The 15,271-nt window shown below is 43.2% G+C and overlaps 1 protein-coding gene across 7 annotated transcripts in view; it reads left to right on the forward strand.

The window, feature by feature from the left end:
* The window catches only part of ZBTB8A (zinc finger and BTB domain containing 8A), a 66,341-nt gene that overhangs the window by 27,296 nt on the left and 23,774 nt on the right, over window positions 1-15,271 (forward strand). The window contains exon 1 of one of the 7 annotated variants that reach the window (XM_045064127.1): window positions 7,626-9,283. The exons of the other annotated variants lie outside the window; for them this stretch is intronic. The gene's annotated coding sequence lies outside the window, so the exon portion shown is untranslated. Of the gene's footprint in view, window positions 1-7,625; window positions 9,284-15,271 lie in introns of those variants that run through there. 7 annotated transcript variants of the gene reach the window in all.

The raw sequence follows: 15,271 nt of genomic DNA on the forward strand, positions 1-15,271 counted from the left end.
GCTACTATAAACATTCGGGTGCACATGCCCCTTTGGATCACTACGTTTGTATCTTTAGGATAAACACCCAGTAGTGCAATTGCTGGGTTGTAGGGTAGTTCTATTTTCAACATCTTGAGGAACCTCCAAGCTGTTTTCCATAGTGGTTGCACCAGCTTGCATTTCTACCAACAGTGTAGGAAGGTTCCCCTTTCTCCACATCCTCGCCAGCATCTGTCATTTCCTGACTTGTTAATTTTAGCCATTCTGACTGGTGTGAGGTGATACCTCATTGTGGTTTTGATTTGTATTTCCCTGATGCCGAGTGATGTGGAGCACTTTTTCATGTGTCTGTTGGCCATCTGCCATCCATCTCTCTTACAAGTAGTGTTTTCATGGTATCCTTTTTATGTTTATTTACTCGTAATATCTGTATCTTTGTATTTAAAGTGGATTTCTTGTAGAGCATATATTTGGTCATTTTTCATCCAATCTGATAATCTTTTTAAGTGGAATTGTGCATATTTGCATTTAATATAATTATCAATATAGTTGGATTTATATGTACCATCTTCCTGGGTTTTTTTTTTTTTTATGTCATCTCTTTTTTTTCCTTTCCCACTCTTTTCCTGCCTTTTCCTTATCCTGCCTCAAAAAAAACTATTGAGTGATTTTTATATTCTCCACTTTATCTCCACTGTTGGCTTATTAGCTTAAACTCTTTTTTTTACGTTTAATTGTTGCTCTAGGGGTTACAACATACATTTCCCTCATCACAGTATACACTTATCACTCATCACCTATCACACCAGTTCTTGTATAGCAGGAACCTTGTATAGCAGGAACTTGTATAGCAAGACCCTTGTCTTCAGGTCAAGTCTGGATCCCTGCCTGCTTTCATAAGTAAAATCTCAGCCATTCATTTACGTGTTGTTTATGGTATGTTTTGTGCTACAGTGGCAGAGTTGAGTTGTGCAACAAGACCATTAGCCTGTAAAACCTAAAATATTTACTATCTTGCGTTTTACAGCAAAAGTTTGCAAACCTCTGATATATAATGTAGTTCTGTGTCTCATCTTTTCTTCAAGTGCTTTTTCTGCTTCTGTCTTTTCCAGAACCTCAATTACAAACATATTAGAACATTTAATATCGTCCTACATGTCACTAAGGCTCTGTTCTTTTTAAAATCATTCTTTTTTGTTTTACATGAAATAATCCAGCGCTATATCTTCGCATGCATGGATTATTCTTCTGTAGTTTGTAACCTGCTGTTATTAAGCCCATCTAGTGAGTTTTAAATTTCCACTGTTGTATTTTTGTTTCTAGGAATTTTACTTGTTTTTAATATCTTCTCTTTCTCTATATTCTTCATGTTTTTCTTTAAATTTTGAATGTATGTATAATAACTGTGTTTACGTCTTTACTTGGTCTAGCATTCATTTCTGGATCTATTGACTAATTTTTCTTCTGATTCTAGCATGACTTTTATTTTTCACGTGTCTAGTACTCTTTGATGGGATGATGGGCAAGGTAAACATGTGATTTTGAGTGTCTGAATTTCGTGCCTTTATTTTATTTTATTTTTTAAAGATTTTATCTATTTATTTATTTAACAGAGAGAGACAGTGAGAGAGGGAACACAAGCAGGGGCAGAGGGAGAAGGAGAAGCAGGCTTCCTGCTGAGCAGGGAGCCTGATTCGGAGCTCAATCCCAGGACCCTGGATAATGACCTGAGCGGAAGGCAGGCCCTTAATGCCTGAGCCACCCAGGTGCCCCAATTTCATGCCTTTAAAGACCTTGAATTTTTGCTTTACTTGCTAGTTAAGTTGCTAAGGGATCAGCTTGATGATTTACGGCCTGTTTTTTAGTTTGGGGGACAGTTCTAGAATGGTCTTTACTGTTGAGTTAGTTAGTCCTTCTACTTAAGTGTTACTGTTTTACTTTCTCTATTTAATGCCTTAGGTGTTCAGTGAAGAATTCTCACTCTGGCTGGTCAAAACTTAATTGTATCTTAACTCTCTGTAAGCTCTGGGAATTCTAATGCTTACACTTTTGTTTACTCAGACTCGGAGTTTCACACTATATGTACAGGTTAGTGTTTAGAACAGACTTAGAATACTCCTCTACAGATTTATTGACCCATTGCTTGTGTAGTTATCTCATCCAATACTTTACCCTACAACTTCCAGGTACCTCAGGCATGGTGAACTCAGCCCCTGTCCCCCACTTCCGCTTTTTTTTTAATAGGCTCCACACCGAACCTGGAGCTTGAACTCACAACCCTGAGATTAAGAGTCACATTCTCCATGGACTGAGCCAGCCTGACGCCCATGTTCAGTCCCTTTTGATTTCACCTTCCAGTATCACAATCTAGAAAGCCAAAGTGATTGACTAACCTCCTTTGAGTCTCAGAGATCATCACCCTACTCTTTCTGTTTTTTATTGTCTAAAACCAGTTTTTTCATGTATTTTATTCAGTTTTCAAATTGTTTATAGCAGAATGCCAAGTCTAGTACCAGTTATTCCAGCATAGCAAAAGCCCAAGAATTTTACTTTGGAAAATAGTTTTCTAATTTGATTTTTGCATTTTTTTTTTTAAAGTAGGCCCCATGCCCAGTGTGGAGCCCAATGTGGGGCTTGAACTCAAGACCCCGAGATCAAGACCTGAGCTGAGATCAAGTCAGACACCCAACTGATTGATCACCCAGGTGCCCCTACTTTTGCATCTTAAAGATACATAATATCACCTATAGCCAATAGCAGTAACTGTTTCATCGTTTCCAATATTTGTATTTTATACTTAATCATCTTGCCTAACTCATGGACTAGCACATCCAGGACAGTATTAAATAATAATATTGATACTTTCCTGGTATTTTTCCCTAAAGGTAGATGGGAAAGCACTTTAAAGAGATACCATTGCGAATTAATGTAAGCATTGGAGGAAAAGACACTGTCAAATGGTACTGGTGAAGATATAAACTGATATAATGTTTTGGGAAGGTAATCTGTACCCACTCAGCAACTCCACTTCTAGGAATCAAGTTATCTCACAAGTGCTGAAAGATCTGTGTGCAAGGGTGTTTGTTGCAGCATCATTTATAATAGCAAAAAATTGTAAAGTCGTAACCCATGACCATGTTTCAGAGGAGAACAGAGGAAGTATTAGATTTTAGCTGACAGGATATGATAGTAAAAAATTGGATATTGATTTGATGCTTCTCTAGCAGTATTCCCGGGTGTCTTGTTTTGGCAGGGGTATGGCATAGCCCTGAGAATGTTCTCCTTCTGTTAGCATAGTGTCCTTGTTTGTCTGTGCTCTGGTGACGTGCAAGAACACAGAGAAGTCTGGGTCTTTGGGCACAGGATGAGAATATGAAGGCCCCAATCTCTGACCACATGATTCAGTCTTTTTTATATAATAATTTCTGGATTTTGAAGGAATTTTGAAGCCCACTATTAGCCAGACTCTGGATTACATTAAACATGGAAGAAACTTCATTATAGAAACAGCCCCTTGAACATTAGTTAATTAGAGTGCTCTTCGCTCTAAATATGTTTATATTTGTAAATTTGATGCAGTACTGAATTGTAGTTAATGCATTCTTAAAAGAACTGCCCAGCCAGTTCAATACAGTTCGCACCGATGAGAGCTGATTTAGCAGCCGGTGTGTTCCTGAGTTTGAGAGGCTGCACTAATCTGTGTTCCTAGGTCATGGTTTCCCCTTCTATCGTTGTTACGTGTTCTGCTAAATGGTTTTGCCCATAATGACTTATCACAGGTATGCAGGTTTTAAGGCTAAAATTACTGTAAGAGTATTAAAAAGAAATTTTACTTCGGATTTTAAAAAGGGTACTTTAGGGGTGCCTGGGTGGCTCAGTTGGTTAAGCATCTGCCTTCGGCTCAGGTCGTGATCCCACATCCTGGCCTGGAGTCCTCCTCCAGGCTCCTCCTTCTCCTTCCGCCTACCGCCCTCCCGGCTTGTGCTCTCTCTCTTTGACAAATAAGTAAATACAACCTTAAAAAAAAAGAAAGTGGATATTTTACAGTGGCTTGAGCCAGGGAAACACCTTCAAAAGACTTGTCAGCTGTTAATTCGAGACTGGTGGAAGACTTCTGACATCATGGAAATTACCCTAAAGTTATTGTAGCCTGCAAAGAAATGATTCACGACTGTGTACGTGAACAAAACTGAAGGAAACTTGGCCCGCAGCTATGCTAGGACTTCAGGGGATATGAAGGAAAAAGACAGCTGCAACAGAGCTGCACCAGAGACCATGCTCTAGTGATATGATAACCTGAATTGCACTGAGGACATTAAATTAATGTTCCCATTTATGAAAATGTGTTCTCTCCGCTAAAAAGAGTATTCTCGAATGGGCTACAGGTGCAGCCTTGGAGAGTGGCACAAATTAGAAATAAATGACTCTTGGTCACACATTATAGAAACTCAAATTTCAACAGAAAAGGGAATATGAGGCGCCTGGGTGGCTCATTCGTTAAGTGTCTGCCTTCGGCTCAGGTCATGATCCCAGGGTCCTGGGATTAAGCCCCACATTGTGCTCCCTACTCAGTGGGAAGCCTGCTTCTCCCTCTCCCACTCCCCCTGCTTCTGTTCCCTCTCTCACTGTGTCAAAAACAATAAATAAAATCTTTAAAAAAAAAGAAAAAAGAAAAGGAAATGTATTGACTCTTGTAACTACAAATCTAGAATGAGCATTGGCTCTAGGCGCTGCTGGGTCCAGGAATTAGGCTAATGTCATCAGGACTCTCTAGAACAGTTTTGTCTGGCTTTCCTCTGTGTTAACATCACTGTTAGGTGGGTTAATCCCTTGTCGAAGGTACCTTTTGATAGTTCTAGTCTTTTATGTTTCTTAAGGCCCAAGCTCTCATGTAGTGAGAGCTTCGTTCTCCATGATACACCCTGAAGGAGGTCTCAGACTGATCACTCTGGTCCGTGTGCCCATGAGCTCAGCAAGACCAAGGAATAAGCAGCACTACCAAGCTGTGGAAGGCAGATCCCAAAAGAAAAACAAGAATTCCATGCTGCGAAAAAGAAAAGGATGCTCTGTCCATGACGACGACAGAGGTCCGAGTGTAATAATAGGAACAGAAGGAGGGTTATGTAGAAGTACCCTGGAAGGTTATGAGTGACGTGATTTAATGCCTGTGATCTGATTTTTAAATATTCTGGGGGGGGAAAAGTGGAGGCCAAGAGAAGACAGAAAATTATCAAAACTGATTGGCATTAAAGCTGGGTAGTAAATACGCAAGCATTCCGTATATGACCTCCTCTGCCTTGTTGTGTGTTTAAAGTTCTGCTTAAAGAAGTTAAGGACAAAAATAAGTGCAGTTTCTAGTTGACTACGGTTGTTTCTGTTTCTAAGAAAGAAAAGGTAAGAGAGATGCTGAGAGGAAAGATTGTATGTCATTTGCCCAGAAGGGCGAGTCTCAAGATAGATCCTTTTCTTAGACAGCCGATTTATCTATTTTTGGTCCTAGAAATGTTATCAGTCAGGGTCTACTCAGGAAAACAGAAACCACTCTGGGTATTTCAAAGAGAGGTAACTGAATGTATGAAATCGGTTCTGAAAGTCTGAGAAGGGCTAGAACAGCAAAATAGAAAAGAGGGCCCAGGGGGAGCAAGAAGGATTCTTAATACGTCAGAAGCTGCCGTGCCCCTGACCTGAAGCCCACAGGTCTGTGCCGGCCGCTGTGCATTTGAGCTGCTGTCACGGTCAGGTCTGGATCTCCCAAGGACCTGCCACTTCTATCAGAGATGGAAAGTTCAAAGAGTAGAAAGGCCGTGGAGTCCGGAATCCCCGACCCCTACGCCACTATACCCAACAGCCAGCAGCCAGCAGCAACTGCTGCCTTTCCACTGCCCCAGGCAACAAACTTCTTTTTCTTTGACTGACTTCCTATTGGTGCTTCCTATTGACAGACTCAAAAAGGAAGCCAGCTGCAAGGAAGGAAGCCTAGGAAATGTTGTTTGTAGATTTCCATTTCCATCAGTAGAGAGTAGAGCATGACCAGTGTTGAGTGGAGAGACAACATGTAAATGACTAGCATAGTCCATACTCTGGGCAACTTGGCATCTGTGTCTACCACTCTTCCCATGTTTAAAACTTTTTATTTTAAAGATTTATTTATTTTGAGAGAGAGAGAGTGTGTGTGTGTGCACGCGTGCCTCAAGCAGACTCCTCGCTTAGCATGGAGTCTGGTGTGGGGCTTGATCTCACAACTCTGAGACCACCCCCTGAGCTGAAACCAAGAGTTACAGCCCCAACCGACTGTACCATCTATGCCCCCCCCCAATATTTATGAGTCTGCTTTACATTATGTAACTATCCTTAGTACAAAAAAAGATGGCCTCACCCTCTCCCAAAATGGGAGATGTTAATTCCTCTTTTAGGTCAGTCATAATCAAATTTAATGGAATCAGGACCCCTAGGTGGCTCAGTCAGTTAAGTGTCTGACTCTTGATTTCTGTTTGGGTCATGATCTCAGGGTTATGAAATGGAGCTCCATGTCAGGCTTGCACTGGGCATGGAGCCTGCTTAAGAGTGTCTCTCTCTCTCTCTCTCCCTCTGCCCTTCCCCCTGTAAAAAAGTTTTTTTAATGGAATCATGTGATGATTCCCTGCTGGAAGTGTTCCTATCTTGGGAGCCAAAACCTTGGGGGAGAGAGAAGGCAAAAATTCTGTCAGTGGGTTACTAGAAGTAAAGGTGAAAAAGCTTCCACCTCTTAATTTCTGTGAGAATGATTTCAAATGCATTTACCATTTAAATTGATGGTAAAGCAGATTACTCTCCCTAATGTGGGTGAGCCTCATCCAATCAATTGAAGGCCTGCATGGAACAAAAGGCTGATCCTCCCCCAAGTAAGAGAGTATTTCCTCCTACCTGACTACCTTGAGCTTGCACATTGGTTTTTCCCTGCCTTTGGACTCAAACTGAAACACTGATTCTCCCTGGGTCTCCAGCCTGACAGCCTTGAAACTGGAACTCACCCCATTGGCAGTCCTGGTTCTCAGGCCTTTAGTCTTGGACTGGAACCACACCATCAGCTCCCCTGGGTCTGACGATTTATTACCCTCCAGAATCATTTGAGCCAATCCCTTGTAATAAATCATATATGTATTCTATTGGTTCTGTTTCTCCAGAGAGCCCTAACTAATACAAGAACTATCGTATTTTCTCTCAAATTCTAAGGGCTATGATTCCCCTGTTGGGGTTGGTCATAGGCTCCATACAGCATCCCTGTTCCCCACAAACCTCTAACACCACTGGAGTTGATGTGTCTTAAGGCCTACATAGCAGAGCACCCTCCACTATAGCCTGGACCTTGTGCAGAATCTTTTCTTGCTCTGGCCACAGTTAAAATTTGCCATCTTGGGCACCTGGGTGGCTCCGTCAGATAAGCATCTGCCTTCAGCTCAGTTCACGATCCCAGGATCCTGGGATCGAGCCCCGTGTTGGGATCTCTACTCAGCAGAGAGCCTGCTTCTCCTTCTCCCTCTGCCTGCCTCTCTGCCTACTTGTGTTTGCGCACTCTCTCTCTGTCAAATAAATAAAGAAAATCTTTTAAAAATAACTCACCATCTTATGAGTTACTCAGTATAAAGGTTGAAGTAGAACCTATATGCGGTATAGTGTTGCTCCCAAACCAGAAGATTCCTACAACTTGTTTTTCTTGATGGGTAGCATAAAGTACAACAGTTTGTCTTTTACCTTATCATGGACTAATCCCAATTCATCCCAGACCATGTAACCCCTAAACCTTTCTACAAGGAGGCAGGACCCTCAACCTTCATGGTCTTTGTCACCTACCTTCAGTCATGCATTTGTCTTACTAAGGTATCAAGGATAGTGGCTGTGTTCTGCTCATTGTGTCTAGTCGGCATGGTATCATCAAGTGTGATGTCCCTGGCAGGTAAAAGCAAACTGCTGGCCGTGCTTCTTGCTAATCCATATCAAGACAAAAACATCTCTCCATATCAATGGCTGTCTTCCAGGTGCTGGTTACTATGTTGATTTGTTCCAGGGGAAAGATCACCTCTGGGAAACAGCTACAGTTAGAATTACTCATTGATTAAGGACACTGTAATCTACAGTCAGCCTCCGAGACCCATTCACCTTCTACAGAGGCCAAATAGTGAATTAAATGCAGAAGTGATGGAAATCACCACACTAACATCTTTGAAGCCTTTGCTGCTGGCATTAGTCTCTGCTTATCCCCTAGAGATGTAGTATGGGTTTTAGTTTATGCTGGTAGGGAGGGGAAGTTTGTTCCTTCTTACCGTAATAGCCCTCACATCATGATTAGGGAGCAAATGTGGGGCTTCTGCCAGTTGCTAAGTGGGACTTTTTGGAACTATACTTTAGAAACCGGGGAAATTGCCATAGGGTGAGATCAACTCAGGCCAGAACCCCATTTATCACTTGACCTCAATGAGTCACTCCCTTGACTGGTAGATCAGATGATGTTCTGGATACCTAGGGATTAACACCAGTTCAGAACTAGTATCTGGCAATCCCTGAAAGGCCCAGATATTTCTCTTTCAGAGAAATTTCAGATATGTCTTCAGTCATCCTACTGGATGGTTTCATTTACATTCATTGAGTAATGACTTACTAGGACATTATTTCAGGTCTCTTTGAGGAAGTCATGAAGGAAATGTTCCAGTATGTACTTGTGATAGTATAGTACTACTTCGATCAAGGGTTCAGTAAACCCAGTTCTATAAATTGTTGTAGGTCTGAAGTGTTTATGACAGGCTGTCATGCTCCAATATGGCAAACCAGGTCAGCGTCTTCCTTAAGAGACCTAGAGTTTCCGGTTGTTTTTGCTTTTGTTTGTTGGTTTGATTTTTTTAGTTATATAGATCAGTTTCGTAGTTTAGTAAGCTGTTCATCTAGATAATTCCTAGAGACAACATGATCAACTAGCCATCACCAAAAATCCACCCCTGCTGTATATATATGGTAATTGTGTACACGTTGTCTGTGGCTTTTAACCACTGTCACTTGGCCTTTGCCACTCTGGGACCTCATCATCCCCATTTCAGTAAAGACATCTCCTTTCGTGCCATTTCCATCCTATAGGTGACAGCCACAATATCTTAGTGAAGGAAGAATCCTCTGGACATCCGAGTTTCTTCCACATTATGCCAGAAGTTCTGGCATCTCAGCTTCACTGAATATAGTCCACCCTTGAGTTCCAGTTGTGGTCTGCCCATGAAACAAGTTTTTAGAGCCATTCCCAAGTGTTTGAACTAACACATAAAATCCACAATCTCTGGTAAGTGCACCCCTAGCAATAAACCCAGCTTGTTGCAACATTGTTATCCCTCAGAATCCATTACTAAACATATTCCCATGTTTGTGCCAAGGTGAATTAGGAAAGTCTTGCAGTATTTTATGTATAAATTATCTCCTCCCACGTGATACTTTTTCATTATCCCCTTGGGAAATGCTGATTCTTGTTATGGTCTGGTGGCAATGAGGGGTGGTGAGGTGAGTCTGGAGGAAAATTGGCATCCCCTTGCAAAGTCATTGCCTCAGGTGTGTTATTAGAGTCTTCAAGCAAGGGAAAGCTCGTCTTCTCAAAGGATTGGCTGCTTCCTGGCAAGGGGGAGGCTCATGGGAATGTAGAGGCTCAAGGTTCTCAGATAGTCGGAATCCATTCACATGTTCCCATTCCAGGTCTTGGGGTCTCCTTCACCATCAATACCCATCACATAAGAGACTCGGTCGGATGTAAAATCAACTTATGTTGTAATTTTACAATCCACACAATTACATGTAGTGTCTAGGCTTTAGCTCCGTCTGTCCTGTGGCCTCACAGAGGCTCCTTTGGGGCCACCGTCGAAATTCTCTGGTTTCCTAATGGTGACTTGAGCTGGGTTTAAAGTCTGGAGCTTATCATTTCCTTTCTGTTATTGCCCCAGTACAATCAGAAGCAGCTCACCTGATGAGGATGAGTCCTTGTAGTTGTCAATTACTAATGTCATGGTCAAATACAGCAGCCTCAGGTCACCCAAAGTGTGTAATCATCATGCCACTACATGACACGGATTACCAGCATTTCCATTCTTCAGTGGGAATAAGGCCATCATTCTGTTCTGGGTCTGTTCAAGGTCAAAACAATCAGCAAACCAATCCCCAAACCCTACTTTGGACAGTCTATTTCCTCGGACCTTTTCTGTTACCAAGATGATATAATAAGAGTCCCATCAAAGGGCACCTGGGTGGCTCAGTGAATTAAGCCTCTGCCTTCAGTTCAGGTCATGATCCCAGGGTCCTGGGATTGAGCCCCACTTCGGGCTCTCTGCTCGGCGGGGAGCCTGTTTCCTCCTCTCTCTCTCTGCCTGCCTCTCTGCCTCCTCGTGATCTCTGTCTGTCAAATAAATAAATAAGATCTTCTTTAAAAAAAAAAAAAAAAAAGACTCCCATCGAGAAAACAAAAGCCTTTCGAGATATTCCAGGCAAGGATAATTTGGTACTGGAAATTAGACAGGTGTGGGAAGGTATGGAAGGGCACAGATGAGGATGGGGGCTGGAGGAACAAAAAGAAAGAAGGGATTGAGACTCAGGATCACAAGCTGCTGACGCCCCTTGAAGCTGGAGCCCACGAGCACGTACCCGCTGCTGCACTTTGGAGACGCAGCCAGTCCTGGATCCGCTGAAGAGGCACCACCGCGATCTGTGCTGGAACCACCAGAAAGATTCTGCATCTGCCTGAGCTGCCGTTGTCCACAGTTACGCCTGCCCGCTGCTTTGCGGCAATCGCCTGCAACGGGGAGCCCTGGAATGGGAAGTTTCCCTCCTCCTCTGGTCCTCCGAGTCCCATGTTCCATATCCTGCAGGAAGTCAGCTGGTGAGAGATCCTGGGTCATGTATTTTGCAGTGTTTCAGACCCATCAGAGCAGAGCAGAGCAGCATGTAAAAAGGCTGTTTGGGGGCTTAAAAACCATATGTAAATAACCGGTACAGAACCTAAAATCAGTTGCCTTTGTTAGGAGGGCATTACTTCCTTATAGGGGCAAAGAAAAACTTATTCAGCCGTAGATGGGTAGGTTAAGGAAAGACGGTGGCTTCTGTTGCCTGTCAATTGCTATAGTCTACCAATGAAGCAGTTTCCCCGGGAAAAGTCCCCTAAATATTTACTGAGCGTCACCATGCCATAAGCTGAGCTCAAGCTGTAACGCTTTAATCTTGTGATTTAAGTGGAAAGTCTAAATCAGAGTAGATTAGAAATCAGATACACATTTTTTTTAAGATTTTATTTATTTATTTGTCAGAGGCAGAGGGAGAGAGAGCGAGCGAGCACAGGCAGACAGAGAGGCAGGCAGAGGAAAGCAGGCTCCCTACCGAGCAAGGAGCCCGATGTGGGACTCGATCCCAGGACCCTGGGATCATGACCTGAGCCGAAGGCAGCTGCTTAACCAACTGAGCCACCTAGGCGTCCCCAGATACACATTTTTTAAAAGGATTGATTTATTTTGGAGAGAGAGCACAGGAGCAAGGGGCAGAGGGAGAGGGGGAGGGAGAACCCCAAGCATTCCCCCTGCTGAGTGTGGACCCAACTTGGGGCTCGATCTCCTGCCCTGAGATCACGACCTGAGCCAAAGTCAAGAGTCAGATGCTTAACCTACTGGGCCACCCAGGCGCCCCTCACATACAGATTTTTTTTTTTAAGATTTTTCTTTATTTATTTGACAGACAGAGATCACAAATAGGCAGAGAGAGAGGGAGAGAGAGGAGGAAGCAGGCTCCCTGCTGAGCAGAGAGCACGATGCGGGACTCGATCCCAGGACCCTGAGACCACGACCAGAGCTGAAGGCAGAGGCTTAACCAACTGAGCCACCCAGGCGCCCCCACATACTCATTTTTATAGTAACTACTGTAATTCTATCATATTTCCCATATCCTCATCATTTTCACAGATAAGAGATCAAAGGCATCTGAAATGAATTCCGATATCATCCTTTCCAGTGATAACCACTTTAGTGTGTTCTCAGTCTCATTCCTTCCTGCTTTATCTGGGAATTTATTTCTTCAGGGACTTTTTTCTTCCCCAAACATTCACATTCTTCTTCATGCTGACCACACCTCCTCTTACTATCACTGTCTCCCTTATTCTTTCCCTATAGGCAAAATGCCATGACGAGTTGTGGGTACTTGTTTCTCTCATCCCATTCTCCCTGAAACCCACCTTAACACAGACACACAGGCACACAACACAGGTGCACACACACAACCGGCCCCCATACACAAACACACAAACACACACACACACACACACACACCCCACTGATACATCCAGGGGTTGACTTAGTCCCCGTCTTACCAAAGCAAACACAGCTGATCACCCCTTCTCCTTGAAACGCTTTCTTCGGGGTGCCTGCGTAGCTCAGTTGTTAAGCATCTGCCTTCAGCTCAAGTCACAATCCCAGGGTTCTGGGATTGAGCCCCATGTCGGGCTCCCTGCTCAGCGGAAAGCCTGTTTCTTCCTCTCCCACTCCCCCTGCTTGTGTTCCCTCTCTCGCTGTCTCTCTGACAAGTAAATACATAAAATCTTGAAAGAAAGAAAAAAGGAAAGAGAAGGAAGAAGAGAGGAATTCAGGGAGGGAAGAAAGAGGAAAAAAAAAAGGAAAAGAAAAAAGAAAGAAACACTTTCTTCACTTCCAGGGTAGCTTTCTGGTTTTCCTCTGGTATCTTTGTCAGGGCGAGGGGCTCACCTCTCTTCCATGTGGCCTGCCTCTTTTGGTAGACACATCTAGTTTCATGACTTTAAATACCATCCAAATGCTGATTCCCAGTCTCACATCCCCAGCCTGGGCCTATTTCCTCAATTCTACTCATGTATTCAACTGCCCGCCCTTTTTCTCTTGTTGGATGAATAACAGGACCCAGGAACTGTGTCCAAACATGAGCTGCAGAGACTAGACCCCACAGGTTCCTCTCCTAGTCTTTTCCATTGCAGTAGATGGGACCGCCGCTCGGCCAGTACTCACGCCTGTACACCTTGGGGTCACCCCTGTTGGTTCTCTGGCTCTCCCTGCCATACGTATGTTACCTGGTCTTGGTCCTGGTGTGTGTCCACTGGAGTGTGAATTGCCTTTTCCCTTTTATCTTTTCGGAGTCTTTTCATTAAGCCTCTTAAACTTATTCTTAACCCTATCTTGGAATTACAGCCTCCTTTTCAGGGCTCAGTATCTGGTACTGGGAATTCAGCTGCCAGTGGGCATTTCACTTGAGGTAATAGTCCTGTGACTGCCCTTTGATAAGGTCTGCTGCTGGTCATTCCTCATGCCTCAGCCTTTTTCCGAGTTCCTCTGTTTCTTCTTCTGCTTGTCAAAGGCAGTGCTCAGGTCTCTCCTGTCTTGTTTAACAGCGAAAGCAGATTTCCCACTTCGCTTTTGCTGTTGAACATCCTCCCACTATCAACTCTCAGGTGCCTGTTTGAATTTGCACACAGTGACTACTGTTTGCAACACTGAACAGTACTGATGCTCACTCGAATCGTCTATAAATTGCCTGGAAAGCAAATTCTTATTGAAACTTAAACTTAAAAAAAAAAAAAAAAGGTTCCTTTTTTCCCCCAAGGAATTAACTTTTCACTAAAACTTTTAAGAATAGAGTTAGTGTTTTGATAACACTTTCTCATTTGTAAAAGAGTGGGCAATGTCTTGAACATCAGTGAATCATTCCTCTGTGAAACCAACTTTGATTCCTTTCAGAGTTAGGAGTAGATTTTAAAGAAAAGTTGCACTAATAATTAGATGAAAGTTACCAAAGAATTCAGAATCTTTAGAAATAACTTATAAATTGGGATTCTCTGGTTACAAACAAAAGGAAAGCCAATTTATGTTGGCTTAAGAGAAATGACATTTATTGGGTCAGGTAACTGAAAAGTCCGAGGATAGGTAGATACAGCCAAAGGCATGGCTGGGACTAGGGCTGGTGTTGGCAAAAGGCAACCTGTGGCTGTTTTTGTAAATAAAGCTTTATTGGAACACTGCCACGCCCATTGCTTCTCCTATTGTCTGTGGCTGCTTTTGTGCTACAGTGGCAGAATTGAGCAATATAGTGGTGAGGTTGAGGAGTTATGAGAAGGACCTCTGGCCTGCTATGATGTGTGGGTTTTTCCTGCAAATGAAGCAATTCTCCAACACTAATTCAACTCAGTTCTGGCACTGTCTACGTGGAGATGGTTTCGATTCACGGGTTAAGGCTCAGTCCCACAAGCCTGCCTCCACTTAGGTGCCCATCGCTGGTCCAGGTTGTCACCACCGATGCACCACCGATGCTGTAAATCAGAGGACCTCCTCCTTGGGTTCGATTAGTTTGCTTGATTAGAGTGGCTCAGAGAACTAAGGAAACCCATTTACTGACTAGATGACCAGTTCATTACGAAAGATATTAAAGGATACAGATGAATAGCCAGATGAAGGGATACACAGGGCCAGGTCCTTTCAAATGCAGGAACTTCTGTCCCATGGAGTTTGGGGCCAGCAAGTGGATGCGTTCTGGTTCACCAACCTGGAAGCGCTCAGAACCCTGTCCTTTTGGGGTTTTATGGAGGCTTCATTACATATGCGTGATTGATTAAATCATGGCCATTGGTGACTGATTCAACCTCTAGTTCCTTTCCTCTCTCCAGAGGTCATGGGGAGGGACTGAAAGTACCAACCCTCAAGTCTAATAAACCCAATCCAATGGTTGGTTTCCCTGCACACCCCACCCATGCATCTTAGGGGACTTACAGGAGTCACCTCATTAACATAAATTCAGCTGTGGTCAATTGGGACTTACCATGAATAGCAAGACACCCATAGCATCTTTATGGCTCTGAAGTGACTTCAGAAATTGTGGATGAAAGACCAAATATTAGAACAAAAGACGTTCCTGTTTCTCTTATTGCTTAGGAAATCACCAAACAATGGTTTGGGGAGCTCTGAGCCATGAACCATGGGCAAAGTCCAAAATACATATTTATTATAAATAATAATCTCATACCTACAAGCCCTAAAATATTTCCTGTCTGGCCCTTTACAGGAAAAAAAAAAAAAAAACCAACATAGGGAATAACATTATGTCAGTGGATCTGGACTTTCTCTCTTCTCTCTGTTCTCCTCAGGGTTGGTCCTTTCTCATGAAGTCTCCATCATGGTGGCAGTCCATCCACAGTAGATAGCTCTAGCCTTACATCCTCATAGGAGAGCTCTTCTTTCCCGGTTGCTCCAATAAAGAGGCTGGGTTCAATTTAATTGAACCTCCTTTG

The sequence above is a fragment of the Mustela putorius genome, unplaced genomic scaffold (assembly GCF_011764305.1).
Source record: "Mustela putorius furo isolate JIRA1106 unplaced genomic scaffold, ASM1176430v1.1 tig00003853_pilon_pilon_pilon, whole genome shotgun sequence".
NCBI lineage: Eukaryota > Metazoa > Chordata > Mammalia > Carnivora > Mustelidae > Mustela > Mustela putorius.